General features: G+C 46.9%; 14 non-coding genes across 14 annotated transcripts; 8 read left to right on the top strand and 6 right to left on the bottom strand.

Moving 5' to 3' along the window:
* Window positions 1–212: 212 nt before the first annotated feature.
* On the bottom strand, window positions 213–285 carry TRNAK-CUU (transfer RNA lysine (anticodon CUU)). The gene has a single exon. It is a non-coding gene; the product is annotated as a tRNA-Lys (tRNA).
* Window positions 286–392: 107 nt separating this feature from the next.
* Window positions 393–463, top strand: TRNAG-GCC (transfer RNA glycine (anticodon GCC)). Its single transcript has one exon. It is a non-coding gene; the product is annotated as a tRNA-Gly (tRNA).
* Window positions 464–1,320: 857 nt separating this feature from the next.
* On the bottom strand, window positions 1,321–1,393 carry TRNAK-CUU (transfer RNA lysine (anticodon CUU)). The gene has a single exon. It is a non-coding gene; the product is annotated as a tRNA-Lys (tRNA).
* Window positions 1,394–1,500: 107 nt separating this feature from the next.
* Window positions 1,501–1,571, top strand: TRNAG-GCC (transfer RNA glycine (anticodon GCC)). Its single transcript has one exon. It is a non-coding gene; the product is annotated as a tRNA-Gly (tRNA).
* A 1,040-nt stretch (window positions 1,572–2,611) lies between these two features.
* Window positions 2,612–2,682, top strand: TRNAG-GCC (transfer RNA glycine (anticodon GCC)). The gene has a single exon. It is a non-coding gene; the product is annotated as a tRNA-Gly (tRNA).
* A 301-nt stretch (window positions 2,683–2,983) lies between these two features.
* On the top strand, window positions 2,984–3,054 carry TRNAG-GCC (transfer RNA glycine (anticodon GCC)). Its single transcript has one exon. It is a non-coding gene; the product is annotated as a tRNA-Gly (tRNA).
* A 1,595-nt stretch (window positions 3,055–4,649) lies between these two features.
* TRNAK-CUU (transfer RNA lysine (anticodon CUU)) lies at window positions 4,650–4,722 on the bottom strand. The gene has a single exon. It is a non-coding gene; the product is annotated as a tRNA-Lys (tRNA).
* Window positions 4,723–5,941: 1,219 nt separating this feature from the next.
* TRNAG-GCC (transfer RNA glycine (anticodon GCC)) lies at window positions 5,942–6,012 on the top strand. Its single transcript has one exon. It is a non-coding gene; the product is annotated as a tRNA-Gly (tRNA).
* A 487-nt stretch (window positions 6,013–6,499) lies between these two features.
* Window positions 6,500–6,572, bottom strand: TRNAK-CUU (transfer RNA lysine (anticodon CUU)). The gene has a single exon. It is a non-coding gene; the product is annotated as a tRNA-Lys (tRNA).
* A 1,035-nt stretch (window positions 6,573–7,607) lies between these two features.
* Window positions 7,608–7,680, bottom strand: TRNAK-CUU (transfer RNA lysine (anticodon CUU)). The gene has a single exon. It is a non-coding gene; the product is annotated as a tRNA-Lys (tRNA).
* Window positions 7,681–10,011: 2,331 nt separating this feature from the next.
* Window positions 10,012–10,082, top strand: TRNAG-GCC (transfer RNA glycine (anticodon GCC)). The gene has a single exon. It is a non-coding gene; the product is annotated as a tRNA-Gly (tRNA).
* A 3,244-nt stretch (window positions 10,083–13,326) lies between these two features.
* TRNAG-GCC (transfer RNA glycine (anticodon GCC)) lies at window positions 13,327–13,397 on the top strand. Its single transcript has one exon. It is a non-coding gene; the product is annotated as a tRNA-Gly (tRNA).
* Window positions 13,398–14,258: 861 nt separating this feature from the next.
* On the bottom strand, window positions 14,259–14,331 carry TRNAK-CUU (transfer RNA lysine (anticodon CUU)). The gene has a single exon. It is a non-coding gene; the product is annotated as a tRNA-Lys (tRNA).
* A 107-nt stretch (window positions 14,332–14,438) lies between these two features.
* TRNAG-GCC (transfer RNA glycine (anticodon GCC)) lies at window positions 14,439–14,509 on the top strand. Its single transcript has one exon. It is a non-coding gene; the product is annotated as a tRNA-Gly (tRNA).
* Window positions 14,510–14,686: the final 177 nt, after the last annotated feature.

Raw genomic sequence — 14,686 nt, 5'->3', positions numbered from 1 at the left:
TGTAAAATTAGGCATCTGTGGAGCATTGGTGGTTCAGTGGTAGAATTCTTGCCTGCCACGCGTGAGGCCCGGAATCGATTCCCGGCCAATGCAGTCCTGAGTTTTTGCTGATATGGCAGTGTATTTTGTGAAAGTGAGGACAGCCATTTGCGCTGTGGTGGTGCAAGTATACAGTGTTCCACATACAATGGTACAGGAAAAGAAAAAACATCCGCCCAACGTGGGGCTCGAACCCACGACCCTGAGATTAAGAGTCTCATGCTCTACCGACTAAGCTAGCCAGGCTTGGTTGTGAATGTATGGAGGTGATGGCAAGGCAAGGCATCCTGACACTCCTGCTTTGTTTCATACACTAAAGTACACGAGTAAGTGTAAAATTAAGCATCTGTGGAGCATTGGTGGTTCAGTGGTACAATTCTCGCCTGCCACGCGGGAGGCCCGGGTTCGATTCCCGGCCAATGCAGTCCTGAGTTTTTGCTGATATGGCAGTGCATTTTGTGAAAGTGAGGACAGCCATTTGTGCTGTGGTGGGGCAAGTTGACAGTGTTCCACATACAATGGTACAGGAAAAGAAAAAAAACATCCGCCCAATGTGGGGCTCGAACCCACGACCCTGAGATTAAGAGTCTCATGCTTTACCGACTGAGTTAGCAATGCTTGGTAACCGAGGAGTTGTGGTGATGGCAAGGCAAGGCATCCTGCCTCTCCTGCTTTGTTTTGTACACTAAAGTACATGAGTAAGTTTAAAAATAAGCATCTGTGGATCATTGGTGGTTCAGTGGTAGAAATATAGCCGGCCACGTGGGAGGCCGGGTTCAATTCCCGGTCAATACATTCCTGAGTTTTTGCTGATAGGGCAGTGCATTTTGTGAAAGTGAGGACAGCCATTTGCGCTGTGGTGATGCAAGTATACACTGTTCCACATACAATGGTACAGGAAGAGAAAAAAACAACTGCCCAACATGGAGCTCAAATACATGACCCTAAGATTAATAGTCTTATGCTCTAGCGACTGTGCTAGTCGGGCTAGGTTACGTAGGCTTGGAGGTGATGGCAAGGCAAGGCATCCTGACACTCCTGCTTTGTTTTATACACTAAAGTACATGAGTAAGTGTAAAATTAGGCATCTGTGGAGCATTGGTGGTTCAGTGGTAGAATTCTCGCCTGCCACGCGTGAGGCCCGGAATCGATTCCCGGCCAATGCAGTCCTGAGTTTTTACTGATATGGCAGTGTATTTTGTGATAGTGAGGACAGCCATTTGCGCTGTGGTGGTGTATACAGTGTTCCACATACAATGGTACAGGAAAAGAAAAAACATCCGCCCAACGTGGGGCTCGAACCCACGACCCTGAGATTAAGAGTCTCATGTTCTACCGACTGAGCTAGCCAGGCTTGGTTGTGAATGTATGGAGGTGATGGCAAGGCAAGGCATCCTGACACTCCTGCTTTGTTTCATACACTAAAGTACACGAGTAAGTGTAAAATTAAGTATCTGTGGAGCATTGGTGGTTCAGTGGTAGAATTCTCGCCTGCCACGCGGGAGCCCTGTGTTCAATTCCCGGCCAATGCAGTCCTGAGTTTTTGCTGATATGGCAGTGCATTTTGTGAAAGTGAGAACAGCCATTTGTGCTCTGGTGGGGCAAGTTGATAGTGTTCCACATACAATGGTACAGGAAAAGAAAAAAAACATCCGCCCAATGTGGGGCCCGAACCCACGACCCTGAGATTAAGAGTCTCATGCTTTACCGACTGAGTTTGCAATGCTTGGTAACCGAGGAGTTGTGGTGATGGCAAGGCAAGGCATCCTGACTCTCCTGCTTTGTTTTGTACACTAAAGTACATGAGTAAGTCTAAAATTAAGCATCTGTGGATCATTGGTGGTTCAGTGGTAGAAATCTAGCCGGCCACGTGGGAGGCCGGGTTCAATTTCCGGTCAATACATTCCTGAGTTTTTGCTGATAGGGCAGTGCATTTTGTGAAAGTGAGGACAGCCATTTGCGCTGTGGTGATGCAAGTATACACTGTTCCACATACAATGGTACAGGAAGAGAAAAAAACAACTGCCCAACATGGAGCTCAAATACATGACCCTAAGATTAATAGTCTTATGCTCTAGCGACTGTGCTAGTCGGGCTTGGTTACTTAGGCTTGGAGGTGATGGCAAGGCAAGGCATCCTGACACTCCTGCTTTGTTTTATACACTAAAGTACATGAGTAAGTGTAAAATTAGGCATCTGTGGAGCATTGGTGGTTCAGTGGTAGAATTCTCGCCTGCCACGCGTGAGGCCCGGAATCGATTCCCGGCCAATGCAGTCCTGAGTTTTTGCTGATATGGCAGTGTATTTTGTGAAAGTGAGGACAGCCATTTGCGCTGTGGTGGTGCAAGTATACAGTGTTCCACATACAATGGTACAGGAAAAGAAAAACATCCACCCAACGTGGGGCTCGAACTCTCGACCCTGAGATTAAGACTCTCATGCTCTACTGACTGAGCTAGCCAGGCTTGGTTGAGAATGTATGGAGGTGATGGCAAGGCAAGGCATCCTGACACTCCTGCTTTGTTTCATACACTAAAGTACATGAGTAAGTGTAAAATTAAGTATCTGTGGAGCATTAGTGGTTCAGTGGTAGAATTCTCGCCTGCCACGCGGGATGCCCGGGTTCGATTCCCGGCCAATGCAGTCCTGAGTTTTTGCTGATATGGCAGTGCATTTTGTAAAAGTGAGGACTGCCATTTGTGCTGTGGTGGGGCAAGTTGACAGTGTTCCACATACAATGGTACAGGAAAAGAAAAAAAATATCCGCCCAATGTGGGGCTCAAACCCACGACCCTGAGATTAAGAGTCTCATGCTTTACCGACTGAGTTAGCAATGCTTGGTAACCGAGGAGTTGTGGGGATGGAAAGGGAAGGCATCCTGACTCTCCTGCTTTGTTTTATACACTAAAGTACATGAGTAAGTGTAAAATTAGGCATCTGTGGAGCATTGGTGGTTCAGTGGTAGAATTCTCGCCTGCCACGCGTGAGGCCCGGGTTCGATTCCCGGCCAATGCAGTCCTGAGTTTTTGCTGATATGGCAGTGCATTTTGTGAAAGTGAGGACAGCCATTTGCGCTGTGGTGGTGCAAGTTGACAGTGTTCCACATACAATGGTACAGGAAAAGAAAAAAAAACATCCGCCCAATGTGGGGCTCGAACCCACAACCCTGAGATTAAGAGTCTCATGCTTTACCGACTGAGTTAGCAATGCTTGGTAACCGAGGCGTTGTGGTGATGGCAAGGCATCCTGACTCTCCTGCTTTGTTTTGTACACTAAAGTACATGAGTAAGTCTAAAATTAAGCATCTGTGGATCATTGGTGGTTCAGTGGTAGAAATCTAGCCGGCCACGTGGGAGGCCGGGTTCAATTCCCGGTCAATACATTCCTGAGTTTTTGCTGATAGGGCAGTGCATTTTGTGAAAGTGAGGACAGCCATTTGCGCTGTGGTGATGCAAGTATACACTGTTCCACATACAATGGTACAGGAAGAGAAAAAAACAACTGCCCAACATGGAGCTCAAATACATGACCCTAAGATTAATAGTCTTATGCTCTAGCAACTGTGCTAGTCGGGCTTGGTTACGTAGGCTTGGAGGTGATGGCAAGGCAAGGCATCTTGACACTCCTGCTTTGTTTTATACACTAAAGTACATGAGTAAGTGTAAATTTAGGCATCTGTGGAGCATTGGTGGTTCAGTGGTAGAATTCTCGCCTGCCACGCGTGAGGCCCGGAATCGATTCCCGGCCAATGCAGTCCTGAATTTTTGCTGATATGGCAGTGCATTTTGTGAAAGTGAGGACAGCCATTTGCGCTGTGGTGGTGCAAGTTGACAGTGTTCCACATACAATGGTACAGGAAAAGAAAAAAAACATCCGCCCAATGTGGGGCTCGAACCCACGACCCTGAGATTAAGAGTCGCATGCTTTACCGACTGAGTTAGCAATGCTTGGTAACTGAGGAGTTGTGGTTATGGAAAGGGAAGGCATCCTGACTCTCCTGCTTTGTTTTGTACACTAAAGTACATGAGTAAGTTTAAAAATAAGCATCTGTGGATCATTGGTGGTTCAGTGGTAGAAATATAGCCGGCCACGTGGGAGGCCGGGTTCAATTCCCGGTCAATACATTCCTGAGTTTTTGCTGATAGGGCAGTGCATTTTGTGAAAGTGAGGACAGCCATTTGCGCTGTGGTGATGCAAGTATACACTGTTCCACATACAATGGTACAGGAAGAGAAAAAAACAACTGCCCAACATGGAGCTCAAATACATGACCCTAAGATTAATAGTCTTATGCTCTAGCGACTGTGCTAGTCGGGCTAGGTTACGTAGGCTTGGAGGTGATGGCAAGGCAAGGCATCCTGACACTCCTGCTTTGTTTTATACACTAAAGTACATGAGTAAGTGTAAAATTAGGCATCTGTGGAGCATTGGTGGTTCAGTGGTAGAATTCTCGCCTGCCACGCGTGAGGCCCGGAATCGATTCCCGGCCAATGCAGTCCTGAGTTTTTGCTGATATGGCAGTGTATTTTGTGATAGTGAGGACAGCCATTTGCGCTGTGGTGGTGTATACAGTGTTCCACATACAATGGTACAGGAAAAGAAAAAACATCCGCCCAACGTGGGGCTCGAACCCACGACCCTGAGATTAAGAGTCTCATGCTCTACCGACTGAGCTAGCCAGGCTTGGTTGTGAATGTATGGAGGTGATGGCAAGGCAAGGCATCCTGACACTCCTGCTTTGTTTCATACACTAAAGTACACGAGTAAGTGTAAAATTAAGTATCTGTGGAGCATTGGTGGTTCAGTGGTAGAATTCTCGCCTGCCACGCGGGAGCCCCGTGTTCAATTCCTGGCCAATGCAGTCCTGAGTTTTTGCTGATATGGCAGTGCATTTTGTGAAAGTGAGGACAGCCATTTGTGCTGTGGTGGGGCAAGTTGATAGTGTTCCACATACAATGGTACAGGAAAAGAAAAAAAACATCCGCCCAATGTGGGGCTCGAACCCACGACCCTGAGATTAAGAGTCTCATGCTTTACCGACTGAGTTAGCAATGCTTGGTAACCGAGGAGTTGTGGTGATGGCAAGGCAAGGCATCCTGACTCTCCTGCTTTGTTTTGTACACTAAAGTACATGAGTAAGTCTAAAATTAAGCATCTGTGGATCATTGGTGGTTCAGTGGTAGAAATCTAGCCGGCCACGTGGGAGGCCGGGTTCAATTTCCGGTCAATACATTCCTGAGTTTTTGCTGATAGGGCAGTGCATTTTGTGAAAGTGAGGACAGCCATTTGCGCTGTGGTGATGCAAGTATACACTGTTCCACATACAATGGTACAGGAAGAGAAAAAAACAACTGCCCAACATGGAGCTCAAATACATGACCCTAAGATTAATAGTCTTATGCTCTAGCGACTGTGCTAGTCGGGCTTGGTTACTTAGGCTTGGAGGTGATGGCAAGGCAAGGCATCCTGACACTCCTGCTTTGTTTTATACACTAAAGTACATGAGTAAGTGTAAAATTAGGCATCTGTGGAGCATTGGTGGTTCAGTGGTAGAATTCTCGCCTGCCACGCGTGAGGCCCGGAATCGATTCCCGGCCAATGCAGTCCTGAGTTTTTGCTGATATGGCAGTGTATTTTGTGAAAGTGAGGACAGCCATTTGCGCTGTGGTGGTGCAAGTATACAGTGTTCCACATACAATGGTACAGGAAAAGAAAAAACATCCGCCCAACGTGGGGCTCGAACTCACGACCCTGAGATTAAGACTCTCATGCTCTACCGACTGAGCTAGCCAGGCTTGGTTGAGAATGTATGGAGGTGATGGCAAGGCAAGGCATCCTGACACTCCTGCTTTGTTTCATACACTAAAGTACACGAGTAAGTGTAAAATTAAGTATCTGTGGAGCATTAGTGGTTCAGTGGTAGAATTCTCACCTGCCACGCGGGAGGCCCGGGTTCGATTCCCGGCCAATGCAGTCCTGAGTTTTTGCTGATATGGCAGTGCATTTTGTAAAAGTGAGGACAGCCATTTGTGCTGTGGTGGGACAAGTTGACAGTGTTCCACATACAATGGTACAGGAAAAGAAAAAAAACATCCGCCTAATGTGGGGCTCAAACCCACGACCCTGAGATTAAGAGTCTCATGCTTTACCGACTGAGTTAGCAATGCTTGGTAACCGAGGAGTTGTGGTGATGGAAAGGGAAGGCATCCTGACTCTCCTGCTTTGTTTTATACACTAAAGTACATGAGTAAGTGTAAAATTAGGCATCTGTGGAGCATTGGTGGTTCAGTGGTAGAATTCTCGCCTGCCACGCGTGAGGCCCGGAATCGATTCCCGGCCAATGCAGTCCTGAGTTTTTGCTGATATGGCAGTGTATTTTGTGAAAGTGAGGACAGCCATTTGCGCTGTGGTGGTGTATACAGTGTTCCACATACAATGGTACAGGAAAAGAAAAAACATCCGCCAAACGTGGGGTTCGAACCCACGACCCTGAGATTAAGAGTCTCATGCTCTACCGACTGAGCTAGCCAGGCTTGGTTGTGACTGTATGGAGGTGATGGCAAGGCAAGGCATCCTGACACTCCTGCTTTGTTTCATACACTAAAGTACACGAGTAAGTGTAAAATTAAGTATCTGTGGAGCATTGGTGGTTCGGTGGTAGAATTCTCGCCTGCCACGCGGGAGCCCCGTGTTCAATACCCGGCCAATGCAGTCCTGAGTTTTTGCTGATATGGCAGTGTATTTTGTGAAAGTGAGGACAGCCATTTGTGCTGTGGTGGGGCAAGTTGATAGTGTTCCACATACAATGGTACAGGAAAAGAAAAAAAACATCCGCCCAATGTGGGGCTCGAACCCACGACCCTGAGATTAAGAGTCTCATGCTTTACCGACTGAGTTAGCAATGCTTGGTAACCGAGGAGTTGTGGTGATGGCAAGGCAAGGCATCCTGACTCTCCTGCTTTGTTTTGTACACTAAAGTACATGAGTAAGTCTAAAATTAAGCATCTGTGGATCATTGGTGGTTCAGTGGTAGAAATCTAGCCGGCCACGTGGGAGGCCGGGTTCAATTTCTGGTCAATACATTCCTGAGTTTTTGCTGATAGGGCAGTGCATTTTGAGAAAGTGAGGACAGCCATTTGCGCTGTGGTGATGCAAGTATACACTGTTCCACATACAATGGTACAGGAAGAGAAAAAAACAACTGCCCAACATGGAGCTCAAATACATGACCCTAAGATTAATAGTCTTATGCTCTAGCGACTGTGCTAGTCGGGCTTGGTTACTTAGGCTTGGAGGTGATGGCAAGGCAAGGCATCCTGACACTCCTGCTTTGTTTTATACACTAAAGTACATGAGTAAGTGTAAAATTAGGCATCTGTGGAGCATTGGTGGTTCAGTGGTAGAATTCTCGCCTGCCACGCGTGAGGCCCGGAATCGATTCCCGGCCAATGCAGTCCTGAGTTTTTGCTGATATGGCAGTGTATTTTGTGAAAGTGAGGACAGCCATTTGCGCTGTGGTGGTGTATACAGTGTTCCACATACAATGGTACAGGAAAAGAAAAAACATCCGCCAAACGTGGGGTTCGAACCCACGACCCTGAGATTAAGAGTCTCATGCTCTACCGACTGAGCTAGCCAGGCTTGGTTGTGACTGTATGGAGGTGATGGCAAGGCAAGGCATCCTGACACTCCTGCTTTGTTTCATACACTAAAGTACACGAGTAAGTGTAAAATTAAGTATCTGTGGAGCATTGGTGGTTCGGTGGTAGAATTCTCGCCTGCCACGCGGGAGCCCCGTGTTCAATACCCGGCCAATGCAGTCCTGAGTTTTTGCTGATATGGCAGTGTATTTTGTGAAAGTGAGGACAGCCATTTGTGCTGTGGTGGGGCAAGTTGACAGTGTTCCACATACAATGGTACAGGAAAAGAAAAAAAACACCCGCCCAATGTGGGGCTCGAACCCACGACCCTGAGATTAAGAGTCTCATGCTTTACCGACTGAGTTAGCAATGCTTGGTAACCGAGGAGTTGTGGTGATGGCAAGGCAAGGCATCCTGACTCTCCTGCTTTGTTTTGTACACTAAAGTACATGAGTAAGTCTAAAATTAAGCATCTGTGGATCATTGGTGGTTCAGTGGTAGAAATCTAGCCGGCCACGTGGGAGGCCGGGTTCAATTTCTGGTCAATACATTCCTGAATTTTTGCTGATAGGGCAGTGCATTTTGAGAAAGTGAGGACAGCCATTTGCGCTGTGGTGATGCAAGTATACACTGTTCCACATACAATGGTACAGGAAGAGAAAAAAACAACTGCCCAACATGGAGCTCAAATACATGACCCTAAGATTAATAGTCTTATGCTCTAGCGACTGTGCTAGTCGGGCTTGGTTACTTAGGCTTGGAGGTGATGGCAAGGCAAGGCATCCTGACACTCCTGCTTTGTTTTATACACTAAAGTACATGAGTAAGTGTAAAATTAGGCATCTGTGGAGCATTGGTGGTTCAGTGGTAGAATTCTCGCCTGCCACGCGTGAGGCCCGGAATCGATTCCCGGCCAATGCAGTCCTGAGTTTTTGCTGATATGGCAGTGTATTTTGTGAAAGTGAGGACAGCCATTTGCGCGGTGGTGGTGCAAGTATACAGTGTTCCACATACAATGGTACAGGAAAAGAAAAAACATCCGCCCAACGTGGGGCTCGAACTCACGACCCTGAGATTAAGACTCTCATGCTCTACCGACTGAGCTAGCCAGGCTTGGTTGAGAATGTATGGAGGTGATGGCAAGGCAAGGCATCCTGACACTCCTGCTTTGTTTCATACACTAAAGTACACGAGTAAGCGTAAACTTAAGCATCTGTGGAGCATTAGTGGTTCAGTGGTAGAATTCTCGCCTGCCACGCGGGAGGCTCGGGTTTGATTCCCGGCCAATGCAGTCCTGAGTTTTTGCTGATATGGCAGTGCATTTTGTAAAAGTGAGGACAGCCATTTGTGCTGTGGTGGGGCAAGTTGACAGTGTTCCACATACAATGGTACAGGAAAAGAAAAAAAACATCCGCCCAATGTGGGGCTCAAACCCACGACCCTGAGATTAAGAGTCTCTAGCTTTACCGACTGAGTTAGCAATGCTTGGTAACCGAGGAGTTGTGGTGATGGCAAGGCAAGGCATCCTGACTCTCCTGCTTTGTTTTGTACACTAAAGTACATGAGTAAGTCTAAAATTAAGCATCTGTGGATCATTGGTGGTTCAGTGGTAGAAATCTAGCCGGCCACGTGGGAGGCCGGGTTCAATTCCCGGTCAATACATTCCTGAGTTTTTGCTGATAGGGCAGTGCATTTTGTGAAAGTGAGGACAGCCATTTGCGCTGTGGTGATGCAAGTATACACTGTTCCACATACAATGGTACAGGAAGAGAAAAAAACAACTGCCCAACATGGAGCTCAAATACATGACCCTAAGATTAATAGTCTTATGCTCTAGCAACTGTGCTAGTCGGGCTTGGTTACGTAGGCTTGGAGGTGATGGCAAGGCAAGGCATCTTGACACTCCTGCTTTGTTTTATACACTAAAGTACATGAGTAAGTGTAAATTTAGGCATCTGTGGAGCATTGGTGGTTCAGTGGTAGAATTCTCGCCTGCCACGCGTGAGGCCCAGAATCGATTCCCGGCAAATGCAGTCCTGAATTTTTGCTGATATGGCAGTGTATTTTGTGAAAGTGAGGACAGCCATTTGCGCTGTGGTGGTGCAAGTATACAGTGTTCCACATACAATGGTACAGGAAAAGAAAAAACATCCGCACAACGTGGGGCTCGAACCCACGACCCTGCGATTAAGAGTCTCATGCTTTACCGACTGAGCTAGCCAGGCTTATTTGAGAATGTATGGAGGTGATGGCAAGGCAAGACATCCTGACACTCCTGCTTTGTTTCATACACTAAAGTACACGAGTAAGTGTAAAATTAAGTATCTGTGGAGCATTGGTGGTTCAGTGATAGAATTCTCGCCTGCCATGCGGGAGGTCTGGGTTCGATTCCCGGCCAATGCAGTCCTGAGTTTTTGCTGATATGGCAGTGCATTTTGTGAAAGTGAGAACAGCCATTTGCGCTGTGGTGGTGCAAGTTGACAGTGTTCCACATACAATGGTACAGGAAAAGAAAAAAAACATCCGCCCAATGTGGGGCTCGAACCCACAACCCTGAGATTAAGAGTCTCATGCTTTACCGACTGAGTTAGCAATGCTTGGTAACCGAGGCGTTGTGGTGATGGCAAGGCATCCTGACTCTCCTGCTTTGTTTTGTACACTAAAGTACATGAGTAAGTCTAAAATTAAGCATCTGTGGATCATTGGTGGTTCAGTGGTAGAAATCTAGCCGGCCACGTGGGAGGCCGGGTTCAATTCCCGGTCAATACATTCCTGAGTTTTTGCTGATAGGGCAGTGCATTTTGTGAAAGTGAGGACAGCCATTTGCGCTTTGGTGATGCAAGTATACACTGTTCCACATACAATGGTACAGGAAGAGAAAAAAACAACTGCCCAACATGGAGCTCAAATACATGACCCTAAGATTAATAGTCTTATGCTCTAGCGACTGTGCTAGTCGGGCTTGATTACGTAGGCTTGGAGGTGATGGCAAGGCATCCTGACACTCCTGCTTTGTTTTATACACTAAAGTACATGAGTAAGTGTAAAATAAGGCATCTGTGGAGCATTGGTGGTTCAGTGGTAGAATTCTCGCCTGCCACGCGTGAGGCCCGGAATCGATTCCCGGCCAATGCAGTCTTGAGTTTTTCTTGATATGGCAGTGTATTTTGTGAAAGTGAGGACAGCCATTTGCGCTGTTGTGGTGCAAGTATACAGTGTTCCACATACAATGGTACAGGAAAAGAAAAAACATCCGCACAACGTGGTGCTCGAACCCACGACCCTGCGATTAAGAGTCTCATGCTTTACCGACTGAGCTAGCCAGGCTTATTTGAGAATGTATGGAGGTGATGGCAAGGCAAGACATCCTGACACTCCTGCTTTGTTTCATACACTAAAGTACACGAGTAAGTGTAAAATTAAGTATCTGTGGAGCATTGGTGGTTCAGTGATAGAATTCTCGCCTGCCATGCGGGAGGTCTGGGTTCGATTCCTGGCCAATGCAGTCCTGAGTTTTTGCTGATATGGCAGTGCATTTTGTGAAAGTGAGAACAGCCATTTGCGCTGTGGTGGTGCAAGTTGACAGTGTTCCACATACAATAGTACAGGAAAAGAAAAAAAACATCCGCCCAATGTGGGGCTCGAACCCACAACCCTGAGATTAAGAGTCTCATGCTTTACCGACTGAGTTAGCAATGCTTGGTAACCGAGGCGTTGTGGTGATGGCAAGGCATCCTGACTCTCCTGCTTTGTTTTGTACACTAAAGTACATGAGTAAGTCTAAAATTAAGCATCTGTGGATCATTGGTGGTTCAGTGGTAGAAATCTAGCCGGCCACGTGGGAGGCCGGGTTCAATTCCCGGTCAATACATTCCTGAGTTTTTGCTGATAGGGCAGTGCATTTTGTGAAAGTGAGGACAGCCATTTGCGCTTTGGTGATGCAAGTATACACTGTTCCACATACAATGGTACAGGAAGAGAAAAAAACAACTGCCCAACATGGAGCTCAAATACATGACCCTAAGATTAATAGTCTTATGCTCTAGCGACTGTGCTAGTCGGGCTTGATTACGTAGGCTTGGAGGTAATGGCAAGGCAAGGCATCCTGACACTCCTGCTTTGTTTTATACACTAAAGTACATGAGTAAGTGTAAAATAAGGCATCTGTGGAGCATTGGTGTTTCAGTGGTTGAATTCTCGCCTGCCACGCGTGAGGCCCGGAATCGATTCCCGGCCAATGCAGTCTTGAGTTTTTCCTGATATGGCAGTGTATTTTGTGAAAGTGAGGACAGCCATTTGCGCTGTTGTGGTGCAAGTATACAGTGTTCCACATACAATGGTACAGGAAAAGAAAAAACAACCACCCAACGTGGGGCTCGAACCCACGACCCTGAAATTAAGAGTCTCATGCTTTACCGACTGAGTTAGCAATGCTTGGTAACCGAGGAGTTGTGGTGATGGCAAGGCAAGGCATCCTGACTCTCCTGCTTTGTTTTGTACACTAAAGTACATGAGTAAGTCTAAAATTAAGCATCTGTGGATCATTGGTGGTTCAGTGGTAGAAATCTAGCCGGCCACGTGGGAGGCCAAGTTCAATTCCCGGTCAATACATTCCTGAGTTTTTGCTGATAGGGCAGTGCATTTTGTGAAAGTGAGGACAGCCATTTGTGCTGTGGTGGTGCAAGTTGACAGTGTTCCACATACAATGGTACAGGAAAAGAAAAAAAACATCCGCCCAATGTGGGGCTCGAACCCACAACCCTGAGATTAAGAGTCTCATGCTTTACCGACTGAGTTAGCAATGCTTGGTAACCGAGGCGTTGTGGTGATGGCAAGGCATCCTGACTCTCCTGCTTTGTTTTGTACACTAAAGTACATGAGTAAGTCTAAAATTAAGCATCTGTGGATCATTGGTGGTTCAGTGGTAGAAATCTAGCCGGCCACGTGGGAGGCCTGGTTCAATTCCCGGTCAATACATTCCTGAGTTTTTGCTGATAGGGCAGTGCATTTTGTGAAAGTGAGGACAGCCATTTGCGCTTTGGTGATGCAAGTATACACTGTTCCACATACAATGGTACAGGAAGAGAAAAAAACAACTGCCCAACATGGAGCTCAAATACATGACCCTAAGATTAATAGTCTTATGCTCTAGCGACTGTGCTAGTCGGGCTTGATTACGTAGGCTTGGAGGTGATGGCAAGGCAAGGCATCCTGACACTCCTGCTTTGTTTTGTACACTAAAGTACATGAGTAAGTGTAAAATAAGGCATCTGTGGAGCATTGGTGGTTCAGTGGTAGAATTCTCGCCTGCCACGCGTGAGGCCCGGAATCGATTCCCGGCCAATGCAGTCCTGAGTTTTTGCTGATATGGCAGTGTATTTTGTGAAAGTGAGGACAGCCATTTGCGCTGTTGTGGTGCAAGTATACAGTGTTCCACATACAATGGTACAGGAAAAGAAAAAACATCCGCCCAACGTGGGGCTCGAACCCACGACCCTGAAATTTAGAGTCTCATGCTCTACCGACTGAGCTAGCCAGGCTTGGTTGAGAATGCATGGAGGTGATGGCAAGGCAAGGCATCCTGACACTCCTGCTTTGTTTCATACACTAAAGTACACGAGAAAGTGTAAAATTAAGTATCTGTGGAGCATTGGTGGTTCAGTGGTAGAATTCTTGCCTGCCACGCGGGAGGCCCAGGTTCGATTCCCGGCCAATGCAGTCCTGAGTTTTTGCTGATATGGCAGTGCATTTTGTGAAAGTGAGGACAGCCATTTGCGCTGTGGTGGTGCAAGTTGACAGTGTTCCACATACAATGGTACAGGAAAAGAAAAAAAACATCCGCCCGATGTGGGGATCGAACCCACGACCCTGAGATTAAGAGTCTCATGCTTTACCGACTGAGTTAGCAATGCTTGGTAACCGAGGAGTTGTGGTGATGGAAAGGGAAGGCATCCTGACTCTCCTGCTTTGTTTTGTACACTAAAGTACATGAGTAAGTTTAAAAATAAGCATCTGTGGATCATTGGTGGTTCAGTGGTAGAAATCTAGTCGGCCACGTGGGAGGCCGGGTTCAATTCCCGGTCAATACATTCCTGAGTTTTTGCTGATAGGGCAGTGCATTTTGTGAAAGTGAGGACAGCCATTTGCGCTGTGGTGATGCAAGTATACAATGTTCCACATACAATGGTACAGGAAGAGAAAAAAACAACTGCCCAACATGGAGCTCAAATACATGACCCTAAGATTAATAGTTTTATGCTCTAGCGACTGTGCTAGTCAGGCTAGGTTACGTAGGCTTGGAGGTGATGGCAAGGCAAGGCATCCTGACACTCCTGCTTTGTTTTATACACTAAAGTACATGAGTAAGTGTAAAATTAGGCATCTGTGGAGCATTGGTGGTTCAGTGGTAGAATTCTCGCCTGCCACGCGTGAGGGCCGGAATCGATTCCCGGCCAATGCAGTCCTGAGTTTTTGCTGATATGGCAGTGCATTTTGTGAAAGTGAGGACAGCCATTTGTGCTGTGGTGGGGCAAGTTGATAGTGTTCCACATACAATGGTACAGGAAAAGAAAAAACATCCGCCCAACGTGGGGCTCGAACCCACGACGCTGAGATTAAGAGTCTCATGCTCTACCGACTGAGCTAGCCAGGCTTGGTTGAGAATGTATGGAGGTGATGGCAAGGCAAGGCATACTGACACTCCTGCTTTGTTTCATACACTAAAGTACACGAGTAAGTGTAAAATTAAGTATCTGTAGAGCATTGGTGGTTCAGTGGTAGAATTCTCGCCTGCCACGCGGGAGGCCCGGGTTCGATTCCCGGCCAATGCAGTCCTGAGTTTTTGCTGATATGTCAGTGCATTTTGTAAAAGTGAGGACAGCCATTTGTGCTGTGGTGGGGCAAGTTGACAGTGTTCCACATACAATGGTACAGGAAAAGAAAAAAAACATCCGCCCAATGTGGGGCTCAAACCCACGACCCTGATATTAAGAGTCTCATGCTTTACC

Source organism: Pseudophryne corroboree, chromosome 3, assembly GCF_028390025.1.
Source record: "Pseudophryne corroboree isolate aPseCor3 chromosome 3, aPseCor3.hap2, whole genome shotgun sequence".
Lineage (NCBI taxonomy): Eukaryota > Metazoa > Chordata > Amphibia > Anura > Myobatrachidae > Pseudophryne > Pseudophryne corroboree.
Note: the sequence above shows the minus strand (reverse complement) of the source record. Positions and strands in the feature narration are given on the sequence as shown.